Here is an 18,494-nt window from a genome sequence, read left to right on the forward strand (position 1 = left end):
AAGAGAGGCCATCTATTGAGAAATTGAGAGGGACAATTTATTGAAAATGTTTCAAGACAGTACTCTTCGTTTCATATTTTATTTTAATTAACTTGCCACTGCATATCTTCATCTTTAGCTCCTTCCCTAACAAATGTATTCCTACATTATTTTCTAGAGCTAGATATTTATATGTTTGTATTTTTTTTAAACTCAGATTGATATAGCTCCCAACCGATTGTCTCTGAGCGCTCCCTCAATTGAATAGAACACCGTTCCATGGAAGTTTTAATGTCTCAGGTGAAGGTGTTAACACAGCCCCAGGTGTAGTCTATTTAACACCTCTCTGACCCTTAACAAAGCCTTACTAACTGCTGCCTAGCTCTGCCTTTTGTGTTCCATAACAAAGCCCTTTAGCTTCTAATAACACCACAGCACTGCCAGTGTCAAGAGAAACCTGAGATAAGGTCCACATCAGAGAGTTGGTGGGAACTGTTTAATCCGCTTCTCGAAACCAAACCAACACACAACAGGCAGGGATCATGTTTGGCAAAGTGGCCGGCTTTGATGAAGGGATCGGATGGTGTGAGTGGGAGGAATGGGGACGACGGAAAATAGAAAGGAGACTAAATGCCGGTAGTCTTTTACGGAGCTGTGAAAGAGAACATCTGGAGAATAATACAGGGAGTTGTACACAGTGTGCGCTAATGCTCGCTCAGGCACACACGCACATACGCTAATAGTGTCACTGCAGTATAACATACAGTTCTTTTTATGATCTTTAAAAAAAAAAATCTATTCAGCATTTCCACGTCTATTCACAACAAAAGTGAACTACTAGCTCTGTTGCTATTTTAGTTATTAACATGCTGTATATGCAAATATACTGACCACACCTGGTCAAAAATAAATGAATAGTAGTCTATTAATTTTCACTGACAATGAAAATGTATTTCTTCTTTGCTTTCTATTATTTTAAAACAAGGACACTTTAGTTGCAGTGCCGGACACGCCGTTATCATTTAAACGAAAGCTCTACATCCAAGCTATATATTCGTTTTGTCAACATCACTTTTGCAATATATTAGAAAGTATCTTTCACCACAGTCGCTACAATGTGGCCATAAAGCTGTCGAGTGGAAACATTAGCAGCGATATGTCTCAGAAACTCATAAAACCAATTTACGAGTGCACTTAAGGCCCATACACCTACTGGAGCCATTCTATAAAGATGCAGACAGAGATTGCACCAAACTCCCCCCAATTACCCACATTTAAAAGTAATAAATGTGGATCGATAAGTGATAGAGGGCCTGTTAATCTTGGACTTACCCAGTTATTTCCAATTGAGATTCTCCTTTTCAAACTACAATTGCAGCATTTACAAGCTTACCATTGATTTGTTTCATTGTTTTCTTCCTACAGGCTGAATGCTGCACTGAGGTGTTTTTGCAGTAGTCCACTGTAATAGATGTTTTTATCTTTTTTTGAAGTGTTTAAATTCTTAAGAGACTCGCCTTTATCTTATTAAAAGAGACACTGCAAGGACCAGAATGTTTTTTATTGCAATTATTTTTATGTGCAAATAATTCATTTTTAGATATCCCAAATGAGAAAAGAATTTTAATTAAAGGAAACTTCAATAATCAACACTTATTAAGTTGATGCTGTGGTGCCCCTATGAAATACATGCATGGTCGTCTAGCAGTAGGACACGTGAATAGGCCATTATGCTTAGTTGAGCTCATATGCTTATTTATTTACTGCTTGCCTCAGCGTGCCAGCGCTAGAATGCTATTGGCACTTGCAGGTATGGATTAGACCCCTTTCTGTCTCACTGTGAAGTTAATTGAGGGAATCCTCCTCCCACAGTGGACTGGGACTGTCTCAGATCGGCATGCAGACTCAGCTTACAAAGCACTATAGTTTCACTTTTAATTTGAGTTGACGATTTCTGACTCCAGTCTGATGAGACTTCATTCGATAAATCATCTGTCTGTGACCTTTTACACGCTCCGTCTGAAACAAGCCCTCCACATCACACTCCTAGACCCCCATCGCCATTAATCTAATGTCATTAATATGATATAATGGCTTATTATGGTGTCACTAATTAGACTGTACAGCAGTTAGATGTGTTATTATCCTATTCTCCCATTAATTGCTCCACTAATGATTTGCTTTAGCATATTTACATGTAACTGTATGGCTATTCTGTATGTCTTTATGCAATACAAATGTATGTCTCCCCTTGCAATACTGTGATGAACCCTCACAACTTTCTAGACCTAATTAGTGTATTATCAACAAAAAGTCTCATCAAGAAAAAGTCTCATCAGGAAATGCCACAGCTAATGCCCACGGATGGCATTTAGTTTAAATACCCACATGGCTGATGGAGGATGAGCTACTGTGTTTTGGATACATTTGTCTGAACATGTGTTATTTATGAACTTTTTTTTTTACATAAACAGCCAATTAATTAAATGTCACAGAAAAGCTCAGATTAGCCATATGTTTATTTGCTCACAGGGCATATTGTGATGTATGAGAGTTTGAGAAAAGGCAACTGATTTATGATTGCTGTGGTATCATTTGCTTGTCATGGGTTATCATATGGATTTATGTATAGACTCTTCCATTGTTAGAATATGACTTGTTTATATCTCAGAGGTAATTTCATTTCTCGTGTTCATGCCCTTGAAGTCCATAGAGAAAACATTACTTTTGTACATGCTGATCTCCCAACAGAGTTGTATGTTATTGTGTCTGTTGTGCAAATGTTTTTACTTCCACATATCTGGACACAGAATAATTCCTCTCCTTCTGGCTTTGCTTTATCTGTGTCTCTGCTGGTCTTTTAATTGTGAATTTTTCCAGTGTTTTACAGCCTAGTAATGATTTTATAGCAGGCTGTTTTATACCGGTGTCCAAACCTGCAGCCTGGGGAAGATTTAGTGTGTTGCTGCTGTTGGGTAGTGAGCTCTAATTGGAAGGTCAGGGGGACGTGTTTCAGAGTAGCAGGAGATCACCCGCATACTGCAGATTTAAAGGTTATCCAAACCCACCCGCAGACATAAAGTATATAATTTTTCTGTTATTATATTAGCCATCTGGATAGAGAATATTACATGATGAACTCATTTTAAAAATTGAATTTAGAAATTGGGCTGAAACATATTTTAAAGCATAATTTCAATAACACCATGTAAAATAATTTGACCTTTGCTCATTTCATTCCACGATTAGTATTTACATCACACTATCTATACTGTATCATCATACTCAAAGGTTATTTTATTTTGATATATGCATACTGTGCCATTTTGAAAATAAGTGAAATAGTCCTCTTGCTTTGACACCAGGGAGATTTTTTTCCCCATCCAGTCATGGTGTCTCTCTTAAGAACAGCTGCCTCTGGTCCTGCATGGCATGCCAGAAGTTAACCACACTGAAGGCTGAGATGTCTGTGTGCTTGACTCTGTGTGTGTCTGAGGGGCTCCGTTTCTGCATTTCGTGCCACATTTCGTGTCTATCGCCAGCCCTTCTCTCACGCTTGCCTGGTCCTGTGTCGTTGATGGGGTTTGGGTGGAGGGTGGAGTGAGGAGGGTGTGAGGAGGAGGAGGGTGGCGGCTGGTAGATAAGTGGTCGATGTCTGGCTTACGCTGTCAATGTAGTCTGGGTCACGTGGTGGGCCCACATAAAGATCTCCCTGGTTGATTCTCGGCACGCAATGTTTTGAACTCTCACGTACACACACACACCCACACACACACACACACACACCCCTACATTCACAGACAAACACACACACTTTTTGTTGACAGAGAAAACCAGTATTTTACTGGCTTCCAACCTGGTTGAGGCGAGCATGTGTGAGCTGTGTTGTGTATTTTGTGCACCTGCCTGTATTCATGTCTATTAGTGTGCGTTATTGTGTGTTTTCCACCTGTGTGCATCCAACTGTGGCACAGTGCCTTTCCACCCACCCTTGGTAGCAATACAGTTATTGACAACAGAAGGAAAGGTGAAGGTTCTGCAGACAAAGAGACAGAATGTGCTGACCAGAGCATCCAGCGACAAAAGGAGCTAGGAGTGTGGGCTGAGGCAAGGGTGCAGAGAAAGCAGATATACCTTAAACTGCCTGTCTCGAATGAACTGGCTTGGCGACCAACACTGCTCTATTTTATTTTTTCCTTTCCTTCTCTCTCCTTCTCTCTCCTTCCTGTTTCTTTTTCTCTCCTCTTTTTCAGAGGCCTGTCTGCCATTAAAGCAGGGAGAATTGATTTTCTCATCCTCCCCCTCCACCCCTTTCTTTTATTTAATACCCCTCTGCCATCGTCTACCCCTCACAGCCCAAATCAATACAGTATCTGCATGTACACTGGAATAAAATACAAGCACACATTATAACAGTGTCACAGTCGGGGTTGCCTATTCTTAAGCCAGCGTCCTCTTGTTCTTCATCCTTTGTACCTGTTTTTGTTGTCAACGTCTTCTAATATATCCACTATTTACACGCACTGTCTTGATAAATTTTATTTTTTTATTTTATTTTTACTCCGTTTACGTGCCTTCTTTCCTTCCTCGCTGCCTCCCTCTCGTCAAAGCAAAGATGTAATGCAGAAAGGTGAAAAAGTTAAGAGATTGAGAATGCATTTACAGTGCCTCTCTTCTCCTCTCTGCCTCCTCCTCCTCGCTGGGATGGCTTGTAACGAGAGTCTGAATGCATGTATGTGGGTGTGTTGTGTTGTGCGTGTGTGTGTGTGTGTGTGTGTGTGAGTGTGTGTGCAAGTAATGAGAACCGTATCAGTTCTTATGGGGTCACAACAGAGCTGGACACTCACCATTATAACCATATGTGGATATTGTGTGTGAGTGTATGTGCATTTCAAAGTGTGTGTAGGTTAAACTATCTATGCACAGCTGACTATCTGCAGTCCTCTACGCTTTAACCTTCTCTCTGTCCCCAGTCAGGCTACGTCCTAAGAGAAAACAAATGCAGGTGAGCAGATGTAGGCCCAAAAACACACAGAAAAGCAGTCAGGGAGAAGGACTGACGCGCAGTCGGAAACACCACTTCTCCATCCCTGTCTCTCTTCCTCTCTGACTGCTACTTGACTGCTTGACTATATTCAGTGATTCTGTGGAGCAGCATTGAGAGCTGCCAGGCTCAGTGTGGAGCTCCCGTGCTGGGCTTGCTGTTTCCTCGACCTCTCCTCTTTTATGACAAATGACCTGTGTCTCTAGATCAGACACTGGGAGCTGCCGTGGGGGTGGGGTGAGGTAGGGTTTAATAGTGTAAAGTGCCCGGTTATATGGACTGAATTTAAAAAAGGTACTAGTGGAAGAAAAAAAAAAAACGAGATGCAGTGAGATAGAATGATCCATATCTATGAGAAATGGACCCTTTGAAGTGACAAGGACCTCATTCACCTTTCTGTTCATTGAGTCACCTTTACTTTGTATTACAAAATGCAATGTGTGTATTTTGACCATGAATTACGTTGGTAAAACATCAGCTGTAATGTCAGTTGAACTGACATTCAGTTAAGCAAATATTTATCAAGCAACACCACCATAGATACACCCATATCAGTGTACAGTAAACACAATTAAATAGACACACCTATTGAACACAATGACGCTCATAACAGCACGTGCTTAGGGAACATTACCAGCAGCTTTAATGTACTGTGGCAATTTCTACAGAGTCCTTTGGATACTCATGAATACAGTAGTTTCCCGTTAGACATTCAGCTCAAGGGAAAAAAAACCCCTACAAAATTGGCAGGGTGGTATTGCTGAGTAAATTAGGCCTATTAGAATAGCTGCTGATTGGAGGCACTATTATTTCTGTGTATTACGGAGTAAATGGCCTCTGATTCACTGCTTGTCACAGGACGGGGCAGCCCAAGGGGGGCCGGTGTGACTAACAGTTCCTCTTTGTTCACACCAAGGTTTTCATCAGGCCTTCAAGACCTCAATTTTTTAAGCAGAATCCCTAATTCATCCCACATGGTTCTTTCTCACTGCGTTCTCCCCCTCTCCATTCTTTTTCCCATTCATGCACCCACATATCCCAGATTATACCTGCACACACCCCCAGCCCGAGCAGTCATGTACAAACACAGACAGAGACACACATTTACATACCTTCACCCTCTGCTCCTGCTTGGCTGTACCTTCCCCAGTCAGTCATTCAGTCAATGTTGGATCTTGCTGATTCAGACAGCTGTCGCAGCAGCATCAGCACTCGGGGCTACGCCAGACAGACACCATGCAAACGTAGACATTATGCTGTGTGTGTGTGTGTGTGTGTGTGTGTGTTGGGGAGGGATGTGTACATATGTGTCTGAGCATGCATCAGTGGTTTAGGTTAATTCACTTTATGCTGTATTCAAACAAAATGTGTACTGTAACTGCATTCTCTCTGTCATTTCACAAGGGCAGACGGGGTGGCCTTGCGGTTAGAGGGATGATGCTATAAATGAGAAGTCGCATATTTGACAGCCAGTGTTTAGCGTTAAGTGCGCTTGATGTTGTACCCTCACCTGCTCATCCATTGTAATTTGGCCTGGATCAAAGTGTCAGCTACAACACCCAATTTTTGGAAATGACAGCCATTTGATGACAAAATGTTCTTTAGCGATTTGATTCAGATGAAAATTCACCTCTGGAATTAACTTAGTGGAAAAGTGAATTAACCTCAAACTTAAAGGGTCAGTTCAACCAAATTACAAACAAAAACAAACATATTTTCTCACTTACCTCTAGCTGTATCCAGTCATGCAAGAAGTTTTCCCTTTAGTTGTTTTAAGTTATCTTTTTCTGAGATTGCTGCCTTCATCCCAACATTTGGTTTGTGTTGCTGACAGCATTTAAAAATTACCATAAAGAAATTCAACAGCAACATCTCTTCCAAAAGCAGTGTCCCTGTTGCTCTGGATAATCCATAATCCTATTCATAGGCACTATTTCTCTGATAAAACGTAGTTCCAATGAAAACATTGTATTCTGTGGATTATTGAGAGTACCCAGGACACGAATACTGAAAATAAATGTTGCTTTTATCTAAATACATGGAGAATAAAACAAAAGCTACATGCATGGCTATATACCACTAGAGGTATATTAGAAAACCAGATTTTTTTTTATTTTGGGTGAACTAATCCTTTTAATTGGCGTGTCTATACGATCATACTGTCCATTGATGCGTACAAAAATCGGTGTTCTTACATGTGAGTGCATCAGTCTTGTGTATGTTTGTGTGTGTTGTTCTTTTTAGAGGGCAAGTCCATTGGTGGTTGATGACTGTGTGAGCACCACTTGGGGGTCCTTAGCTCCCGCTGTGCCCTGAAGAGGGGGGTTACCCTCTGAAGATTAGACACCATCTGTTGGCTGGCACTTAACGAACGCATAGCCTTCTTATGCACACACACAAACACATAAACAACCTGACACATCTGTTGCACTGTCCACCTTTTTTCTACATTATTTACCCCTTTTCTTTCTCTTAAACTCTTTCCACCTTCACCTTTGTGTTTTCCATTTTTTTGTTTCATCTTTCCTGACATTGTTTTTAGTCCTGTGCTTTCAGCTAACCTTGTTTTTCTCCCTCCCTGTAGCCGCCATTCATTTCTGTCATCCCTCTCCATACTGTACTTTCTTTTGCCCTCCCTCTTCTTCCTCCTTCTCTTTACCCTTTTCATTCACTTCCCCATGCCTTCCCTCTCTATGTGTCATTTATCCTCAATGCTTTCCTTTCCTCCCTCGTTCCCTCCCTCCTGTTTGGTGGGAGTGTTTGGGTGTGAAAGAGATGCCCCCTCTCCTGCTGGGAGTAATCATCTATGAAAGAGGACACATTAATGTTACCACAGCTAACACTGTTTGCTCTGTGTATGTGTGAGTCGCTGTCTGAGTGGCCCATGACGCCAACATGGCCCACTTTGTTTTTCTCTCAGGACCCCCCCCCCCACACAAAATCCTCCCTCAAGGTCACAGTGACCAGACTCGTGCGTGTGTGTGCGTATGTGTAGATTTCAGTCTGTTGATCCCATGACTCTTGCCTTCTTGTACCTTTATGAAAAGGGCTCATTCTCTGCAGAGTCACAGACATATTTTTCAAATCCTATTTTTGAAATTGGCATATAATCCGCAGACCAATTTCACAGGAATTGACGCCAAACTTAAATAAATGTGTGCATACTTGTGTGTGAGAGTGTGCTTATGTCAGTGATGTGTGTGTACATTTCCTTGTCAGCGTTGTTTGTGTTTTGCCTGTGTGTGTTTTGTAGGTATGTATGGTGGCATCTCTGTGTTTCATCCTTTCTCCTGGGGTTCGATGCTCTCTGGCTATTCTGAAGGTCAGAGATGACTCCGTGGGAGAGGGGTCAGTCATCACTGCCACCCCTGCATCTCCCTCTCTCTCCATCTTTCCTTTCATGTATTCTCATCTCTCTCTTGTGTGGCTCTTGGTATGTGGACTTTATTAAATTTTCCTCCGTGTGGGTGATGGAGAAGACAGGAGGGGATCAGGGGAGTCGTCCCCTCTTTGCTGCTTTCATCTGTCTCTCCTCTTTCATTCCCGCGAGGGGACACTGGTCGTAGGGTCCACACGGTGAAAAGGCAGCTCAGGTTCCTCTGCCCTCTTTGGGCACTGTGCTTCACAACAGCTCCCTGATTCCATCTGGAGGTCAGAGTGGAAAAAAAAGAGATCTCTCTATCCTTTCACAGAGATCATGCTGCAATCTTTTTTAGGCCTTAAGCCTGACAGAAAGGTAAAAACATCTGCAGGTCTGCACAACTCGTCAATCTTCCTCAATCAATAGAAATTAAGAAATGTGCTTTGCAACAGCAAAATAAGATCCAGCCTGGAAATGCTTTGCAAATTCAGTTAGGTGGATCGTGAGCCCTTCTTTTAATGAAAGGGTCACCAGATCTTGTGCACACACATTCTTAAACTCGGCAGGATAGACACAAGAGCACGCGAGCATGAGAACATGTGTGTGTGTGAGAGCGTGTGTGCACTTGTATGAGAGTGCACTCTTGATTATGTATGTGTTTCAGGGCAGGTAGAGTTATAGAGTAAATACAGCACTACAGCTGTTTATAAGCTTATAAAGGCATTTTATTTACTTTTTATCAACTGTGATAAAGCATTCTGTCCCTTGTGTTCAGAACATTAGGTTTCTGTTTTTGTGAGTGTAGTGTCCCCTGTGTGTATGTGTTTGTGGGGCACACTTGAGACTGAGAGAGCAAGAGAGTTGGGGGATTAAAAAGGGAAGGCAGTATAATTGAGAATGTATTTGAATATTATGCATATTAAACAGAAATGGAAGCCTGTGAAGCTCGATAAATTTGAATATGAAGATTCAATATGGTGAAAAGTAGTTGCTTTGCAATGTTTTTAATGTTCAGTTTATTTACATTGTTGTAATGAATCCAAGTAAAAGAAATGTCTTTCATTCAGTTCTCCTGTAGCTGCTCAGTAGTGGATGATACTATGTTTTTTTTTTTACCCATACCGTTGTGAATGATATTGTGGTCTGCCCTGGAGCTTTCCTGGCTCACACTGTCTCTGTTACAGCCAGAGAATCAAATGAGGTAATTGATTGCTTAAAATGATCCTTTTCTCCTGTTGTGCACTGCTTAATGCTGTTTGTGCACTAAAGCTAAAGCTTGTTTATTGGCAGAGATTATTTACCCATACCCCCCATAGGGACAATAGGTTGATAATTAACTTTAGGCAAAATTCTAGGCTTGACATAAACAAGTAAAGAAGGTCTGCTATTTTACATGTCACTATGTACTGTGGTTGCTGGAAAAAAAATTCCTGCAGTTTTGATAAAACACAAATTCATAGTAGCGGGGAGTAGAGGCATTCACTTTGAACTTCTTTATCGTTTCATCCTGGGATGTTCCATTGCCCTCCTTCTAATCTGCGCAGCAATTCATTTGAAAGGAAAAGAAGATGGTTAGTCAAACACGCAGAGGGCAATTTTTCATGTGCAGTTTTGTCAACTGTTTTGTATAATGTGTTCTTTATGCAACTTATTGCGAATAGGACCTGGCCATGTATTTGCTTAATGTGTTCGTGTAGAGGTCACAGTCGCAAGAACAAATGTAATTTCAAGTAGTGTGGAGAAACTGTGTCAGAACATTGTGATTTCATTCAGAGGGCAATTTGTTCAAAAAGTCCCAAAAAGGGATTGTGATCGATAAATGATTGCTTTCCCTCTTGTTTTACTCTAAACTCTGCAGCTAACAGAGCGGGATTAATAATTTGTGTTAACAAGAGAGATGCCAGCCTCCTCTCATCTATCCTCAAATTGTGCCCCTCTCTGCTTTCACCCCTGTCATCCTGCTGATTATACCTGACAGTTCCCCCTTCTCATCATCGGAGATGACAAAGTGTTTCTCCTGTGCTCCCAGTCTCATCCCTCACCCACGGATGGCCCAGATCACAGTAGGAACAGATATGAGACCTGGGAGGAGATCCGTCATGACTCCCCTTTCTACCTGGAACTAATTTTTCAACTCCTGGATAGGCGAGTGTGAGGCATCTCTTAGTGGTAAATGTGATTTATCCACTATGCTGTTGCGTGGTGGTGGCCAACGTGGCTATAGGAGCAGCCAGACTCACAATTAACACTGATTTATCTGCTAGCTCAACTGTTAGACTCGGCAGTGATGATAATGAAGACGCCTCTGGTTTAATCCGGGTGAAGTTTTTAGTGTTAAAGTCGATGGAGAAGTCCATTTGTGCTTATTTGTGTATGTAGAAAAGAAAGAAAAATGGTCTGTCCTCATTGTTTTTTTTGTCCAGAATGTGTTAATTTGAAAATATGTTATGTGAAATATAAATGCATCACTTGTAACACATTTTTGGAACGAGGTTTTGTCTTGACTAGAATAACAAAGAAAAATGGAAGAAAGAAAGAAAAAGAAATACAACACCAACTTGCCCCTGTTACTCACCAGGACACCTTATGACCATGACGGCACAATAGTATTAAATATAATCATGCTCTATTTGTATCCACACCACTGCATTCCTTTTCTCTTGTAGCATAATGGGAGGGAAAGCTGAGCCACACAATTTAATACAACACTAGGTTAATATAAGACATTGTAGGCAGCAAAGACAGACATTTAGCAGTACAGTATTAGACAGGATTAGGATGATTCAGTGTAGAAAGGAGGCACCAGAGATGACAGCTTTAGCCACACGTTTGACTAGGTGTCATTTAATACAGCTCCACTGCCGAGCCAAAATGAATTCACTCATGGTGACTTCTGCTCTTTTCATTTTCTTTATTTATATATTTACCCTTGTTGCATTTGTTCCCCTGTCTCCCCTGTTTTTTTATTCCTTCCTCACAGTTTTAATGGATTTATTTAAATCCAGTCTTTTTTTCCAATGTGGCAGCAATCAGAATACCACCAATTTGCAAGAAAATTAGTCCATTTCATCTCTGTAATTACTGACATGAGGGGAGGGTGAGGGTGTATTTGAAACCTTCACACATGCTCATTACTGGTTTCTTTGAAGCCTGTAGGAGCTTGTTCTGTCAACAGGTTTGCCAAGAAACCATGACATGATTTACTCTCACCTAGACAGTTTACTTCATGTCAAATATGGGCATGCAGTAAAACAGTGACCACATTTCATAACTGGTCAGACGATGATGTGCGCTGAACAATTCTGCAAACACACGGTTATAATTCAAAACAGTTTTGCATCATCTCTCCCAAAATGTTACAGAATGGCATAAGCTTAGTTTTCCTTACTCCGTTGAAGTTTGGTGAGGAAGAAGTCATTTTTGTGGTTTGGGAACTGGGGGAATGAGGGGATGGGAGGACTGAGAGGGGTGAAGGGGTTTAGGTCTTAGTCTAATCTACGTCCAATCTGGCGATGTGTGAAGAAATGCTGAGATCAGGCCATGGCTGGAGGTTAGGTCAAGTCCCCAATGTAAACCCACAACATTCTTCAAGCCCTAATGGTGTATTGCAAACGTGCCTCTGGCGGTCTCGTGTGTGTGTGTGTGTGTGTATGTGCGTTTGTGTGCATTTTCACACTTCTAGCATATCAACTTATATTTCCACTGTGTGGCATAGCAAGGGGAGCAGTGGTCTTCGAGGGCTCTGGGTTTAAGACCATTATAAAAGATCGTGATTGCGGACGGTTGTGTGAGAATGTGTTTATGTATGTCTGCATTGGGCGCCGACAGGGCTCTCTCTTGGGGTGGGTTTTAATTCCAAATGGACGTGTGAGGACGGGCAGAGTAAAAAGTGTGTGTATGTGGAGGGGGTCCACACATGCAGTGTGTAAAATGGTTATTGTAGCCTAATCAGCGTAGTGACCTGAATCAGAGTTAATATTGAGGAGCTTGACCTTTTGTGTTGGCGGGAGATGAGGAGTGCCCTCCATCCCCAGTGGCTTTATGCTAGCATTTTTTTCTACACCACGGTGCTTCACACACACACACACACACACACACACACACACACACACACACACACACACACACACACGTACGTATACTCAAGCATGTAGGCATAGTCAGTGTTCTCTCAAATGTCAGATGTATGGCAGGATCAGAAACAGTAATCCACCCACATATAAATATATAAAACAGACAACACTCAGAGGCGTCAGTATTGCACGTCCTCTGCTGTAGTTGAAACTAGAAACAGGCTGGACGGCTCTATAATCTTCAAAGGTGAGTGAGGAATACAGAGATAAAATGCTGAAACAAACTTGTTGGGTGTTCTAAGCAAGCCGTTGTTCTTTTAAAGAAAGACACCTTATTCACTTGCTCTCATCTGCAGTTTCATTTGCATTTGGGAAACCTGCCAAATCATACCTACCCATGCCCAGGGGAAATAGCGGCGTACTTTGATCACAGAATCAGCAACTACTTCACTTATCATTTTCTCATCCTTGCCTTTCTCCGTGTTTCTGACTTCTGAGTTATTCTCTTACTTCATCTGCTTTCATAACCTCCCATGCTCTCTGCCTTACTCGCACCTCTTAAATCCTCCCAGTAGTATTAAATTTGTGTTTATCCCTCTAGCCTGCCTCCCCAATGTCTCCGGGTCCCCAAGGAAACATAGAAAGCACAGAGCCCCAGGTAGGGAGCCCCAGGCTGGGTTTGTAGCTGCCGTGGAAGCCCTCACAGGGATTTGGAAGCTCTAGAGACCCTGTAGTAGCTGCACAAGGTCTTGTGTTGCACCAGAGAGAGATGAGGAGGGAGAGCGGGCAGAAATAGAGAGCAAGACAGGTGAAAAAACAGAGTCAGAAAAAAGAAATATCAGGGACTATGTGGTTTTCTTGTGCACATTTTGGGTACATGTTTGTATTTTGTTGTAAATGTACACTGCTGGAATAGATATGTAAAATCCCCCCCCCATGTATACAATAAACCTCTCCTACATATAAATCCCTGCCTTCCATTTGTCTGACAGAGAGAGAACAATTGGTCGCAGTTACTTCAGAGGCCTTGTCCCGGTCTCTGCTTTGTACAGGGATAAGATGATGTCCCATGCTAAGAACAAAGCTGGATAATTGACCCCCTTCAGTGGCGCTGGCACAGCTAATGTGGCCAGTTGGACACAGGCGGCTTCCTGTGCACACATATGTGCACACATGAATGCACTGACAAGCATAATCATGCTCACACGCAGGCATTCAAACAGGCGGAAGTGCAAACAAAACGGCTCACACTGCTCCATACTTGTTTCCCTCTGATTGAACTAAAACAGCATGTGAGTAAATGTAAGCTTTGTGTCATTTCTGGCTCTTTGCTTACAGGGTGTTCACTGATCTGCTGAGTGCCCTTCTGTAACGGAACACATACACCCTGTAATCTTTTCTGCTTTTGTTATACAGCCTAGGTGTAAACTTTCAGCTTTGATGGGCAACTTTACAATAGGCAGGCTTTTCCCATTCCTCTGTATGAATAAAGTAGGCTCTGTGTTCTCACTTAACTGTAGGAGGACAGTAAGAAATATTAAACATGCTTGATTAGAGTTGAAATATACCTTATTGTCCCGGTGCCTTCTTCATTCTCTCTCTGTATGTACAACATAAGTACATAATGAAATCTGAAGCCTTTTCCCTCCAGTCACCATTTGAAACTGAAAACACAAAAAACAGATATTACCTCTCTGGCTTACTGAGGTAGAGAAACGCTCTTATTCAGTGTTGAATACAGTGTTAAAATGACTCATGAAGGCTTTTCGCCTTTCATCTCACAAATTAAATTGGTTTGTTTGTGAGAGAAATAACAGAACAAAAAAATTTCCAACAAAACGTGCTTGAATATGTGGCCCTGCTTATGAAGCAACATTCTCTTTCTCGCCCTCTGAGTGTGCGTGTGTGTGTGTGTGTGTGTGTGTGTGTGTGTGTTTGTGCGTCTCTCTCACTCTCTCACTATTGAGCTTGTGCTTAGTGCGGGTCAGTCACATCAGTCATTTTCAAATGGCCAGAGTAGCAGTATACTGTATCCTAATTGTTTGCTGCTTAATACGCTACATCAATCAGGACTAATTATGACATTGTTTCAGCACTCAGCGTTGTTTCAGCAAATGAGACCGAGTGGGTGAGAGAGGGAGAGAGACGGGAAGAGAAGAACACAAATGCAAGTGAAGAGTGCCACAGTGTATAAAACATTGTGTACATCTACCCTTTGTAGTTCTTGATGCCTCCGGGGAATTCCTGTATTATAATAATATATAATAATAAGCTTTCTTTGTATAGCACTTTTCTTCACAAGTTTCCCAAGTGTTTTACAAAAAAACATTGATTGGCTGTGATCAGTCTCCTGTTATTTGAACAGATCTTTCTATTTTAATGTGAATTTACATCCTAGCGTTTTCTCTGTAAGATGAAACTGGCATTAAGTTCACGGCTTACAAGAACCAAGATGATCATCTCCAACAGAGCAGGAGATCCAGTAACATGCAGGCCAACAAAGTGCAAAGCACAAATATTAAAATGCCTGTGCTAAAACTGCTCGCTATGCTTCTTCTCCAAATATGGTAGATAATTTCAATGGCTGCCACATTAATCGCCTTTCATGATTGATTACCTCAGGAATTCGTTTTAATGGGCTCCCATCACCGAGAAGAAGCACCTCCTTGTTACGCTGAATTATTGTCAGATATTGTGACATGCCATGCTATCAAAATATTATCTTTAGTTAAAGAAACTTTAGAGTAGACACACATGCAAACCCTGCCTTGTACCTTGTGCCTTTAAAAACTTCTTGACTGCAGTGTGTGTGACCTCCTGGTCGTTGCCAAGTGCCTGGGATGGGGGCCCTCTGGCTTGTGAGGCGTTTTAATGGACCTCTAGACAGTCCATTTCTATTGTGTGTGGAGAACAGCCCTGGTGAATGCAGCAAATTAATCACATTTGGACCCAGATTGGCTGCCACTTTCCAGTGTGAGCCCCCTTGCTAAGGTGCAACTAGAAGGACTAGAGGGGTCAGACAAGCACAAAATGGAGGGCTGAGGGAATAACAAGGGGAACTCTTTAGTTAAGCCCTCAGCTGAAAGAGGAACAAGGCTGTCATTTTGTATTCTAGCATGGCCTCTTTCGTGCTCCTGCTGGCATTCCTTCTGCATTTGTAGTAGTAGGTCCATGCGTCTTTGTGTGTTTGCGTGTGTGTGCTTTTGCGTGCATGGAGGCAAAGGCAGAGAGCGTTCTAGCTGTTCTGTTGTGGCAAAGGTCAGCTTGTAGTGCCAGCTGGAGAGAGGTCTGTGAGGCCCACTGGATAGGAAGACTTGGGGGGGGGAAGAGGATGAGAAAAATGAATGAAAGGTGGGGGAGGTGGCGGCTGTGGTCGGTTGTAAGAAATGATGCAGAGGCAGGTAGTTGCCATCTAATGTTTATTTCATCAGGACACATAAAAAGCAGGTGATGCTTTCAGAAAACAGAAACATTAGCTACTTTATTTCAGATTGTAACAAGCAGCGGCAGAATGAGGGTATTGTGGAAAGGAGGAGGGGCGGGTGGAGGAGATGTAGGGCGGAGAGTTTAATGGGTAAGGGGAGCTGAAAGCATGGAGAAGAGGAGAAAATGGGCTAAGCAGTGAGAGGAACCCCTTGGCTCGCCGTGGCCCCAGTATGCATCTCCACTATTGGGATGATAGTGGGGGCAAGAGAAGGCCATTGTTCCTCTTGGATCTTCCTCTCCATTGAAAAGAGAGATGAAAGAGAGGAAGAGAAGAAGGCAAGAGACAGAAAGAGGGTTAGGGTGTGGGGCTGACCCGTGACCCACCCTGACCCGCAGACACCCGCCACAACTGGGGCTTTTGTCTGAGGATGGAGCTTTCTGCGACCTCCTCCATGTAAAATCGAACCCCTAGAATCCACCCTTCCCCCTCGGACCCACTCGAATGTGACAAGGTCAGGGTTCAAACACTGTCAGGGGCCCGGGGCAGTCAAATAGAACTGGGAAGCGGCATAGTGCATATGTTTTTTTGTGTGTGTGTGTGTGTGTGTGTCCGCCTGGATATGTGTTTATATGCTGGTGTGTGCAGTTGTTAAAAATCTGTGGTCATGTAATGTAATAAGGGGGTGGATTGAAAAGAACGGCTCTCCCAGGGTTTTAGAGTGGTTAAACTAATGCTGGTTTTATGTTCATTTCAACACCCTTTCAACCCTTTTTTGTTACCTGTGTGTGTGTGTGTGTGTGTGTGTGTGTGTGTAATTACATAGGTTCCTGTTGTTGCAGGGACTCATTATCATTTGTCCTTTAGCTAGCTAAACTAACTTAAATGTGTTTACCATTCATGGGGATGAAAAACTTTGAATTGGAAAGACTGAGCTGAATCTCCAACAGAGACTTTTGAGTCAGAGAGTTTTGACAGAGAGGTTTGTATTTTCATGACCCCCGGTGCTTGCTGATATCAACAGTTACTGTATCCAAGATAATCAGACACACACATTCACACAATATTTCTCTTTTATTTCTTTATCCCTCTATACCCCACTTTATTCTCTGTTTAGTCTTTCATCATTGGTATATCATAGTTTATATTCATTGGAAAGCCCATATACTACTGCGAAATCACAGGAGCCTGACTGTTTCCATGTGTTGGGTTTTATAGCCGGTTTCCTGCCTCACTAATGTGGATTTTATCAACTCAGCATGTGGATATTGATGTTTGAGAGAAAAGTAACATTTCCCTTTGTGAAAATTTCCAACCAAACCCTCTATCACACAGTTGGGGCTCAAGTTTGGGAATATGTTCTTGGGCACACATAGACTTAAGTCCTGTATAATATAAACACATAAACACTGGTTCTCTCTCTTGCTCTTCCAGACACACACACACACACTCGTCACATTCACACTTCAGAATAATGTGCTTTTGGGATAAAATAAATCACCACAAGATCACACGCACCCGCCGTCAAATCCTTGGCACGGCATCCACCAATATAAATGAATTTCATAGACCTGGCCGGTGACTAGAAAACATATATTAACATTTTCCTCTATATTTCAAGCTTGTCAAATGAGGGGGGGTGGGACAGAACATACAGCTGGTAAAACTTTTTGACTGATGCTTGCTGACTGGAGTGGAGCATTTAAAGCCATAGCAAGTGGGAGGGAGAGCAGGAAAGAGAGAGTGAGAGGAGCTAAATGTGGAAAACATGAGGATGCTGGCAGAAAAACAGGCAGTCGAGCAGTGGGGGATCAACAAAGGGATGGTTTGACATGGCTCTGTCAAACCAATGTAATTACTAAACACCCCAAATTACATACCCTCATTTAGTTGTACCCTATCATTCACCACTATCCACATAGTACTGTTTTAACTCCTCCTCTCTGTCCTGCTCATTCGTGCTCTCCCTTTCGTCCCTCGCCCCCTCCCTTCTGCTTTCTTTCTCATTTGTTGTCATTCCCTCCGTGGTTCTCCTGAGACCTCAAGTGTTATGTTGCATCCTTGTAAGAGTCCCGGGTGTTATTAAAAACTTAATTTCCAAGTAGGGTACATAGTGTTTTTTTTCTTGTCAAAAGTAACACATCTGCACATGAGAAGAAACTCATATGCCTGCCCTGGTGTTCATTTTACCATGATGAAAAGATGTGTGACCACGAGCTTCAGCACTAATAGCAGCATGGACTCAGTGTTACTAAGGAATTTGGTAAACAGCGAGTGGAAGCCTTGAATAGCAACCGACATCATTTGTCTGTCCAAGATACACTGAGAAGCGATGCTTTCAGCACATGTTAAATTCAAACCTACTGTGGGTTTAAGGCCTTGTTGTGAGAACATTTATTTACATTAGTCCCCTGACAGTGAGTGAAACATCATTTCCATAAGCTCAGCCTCTCACATTTCCACGGTCATAATGGAGACAACCATATGTTTAGAAATCAGCAGCTAGACTCGGGGTTACAGTGCCCACTGTGTACATCTGTGGGCTCCTCTGTATGTACGCCCCAAGTGTGTGTATGTACATTTTTGTGTATATACTTGCATATTTTTAAATGT

General features: G+C 42.3%; 1 protein-coding gene and 1 long non-coding RNA gene across 3 annotated transcripts in view; one reads left to right on the forward strand and one right to left on the reverse strand.

Moving 5' to 3' along the window:
- efna5b (ephrin-A5b) overlaps positions 1 to 18,494 on the forward strand; it is a 91,203-nt gene that overhangs the window by 15,970 nt on the left and 56,739 nt on the right. The window lies entirely within an intron of this gene.
- LOC123960291 overlaps positions 8,437 to 18,494 on the reverse strand; it is a 132,016-nt gene continuing 121,958 nt past the window's right edge. Inside the window, exons 3-4 of the long non-coding RNA XR_006822497.1 lie at positions 14,026 to 14,121; positions 8,437 to 8,668 (exon numbers count right to left, since the gene is read on the reverse strand). This is a non-coding gene — a long non-coding RNA (uncharacterized LOC123960291). The remainder of the gene's footprint in view (positions 8,669 to 14,025; positions 14,122 to 18,494) is intronic.

The sequence above is a fragment of the Micropterus dolomieu genome, linkage group LG21 (assembly GCF_021292245.1).
Source record: "Micropterus dolomieu isolate WLL.071019.BEF.003 ecotype Adirondacks linkage group LG21, ASM2129224v1, whole genome shotgun sequence".
In the NCBI taxonomy this organism is placed as follows: domain Eukaryota; kingdom Metazoa; phylum Chordata; class Actinopteri; order Centrarchiformes; family Centrarchidae; genus Micropterus; species Micropterus dolomieu.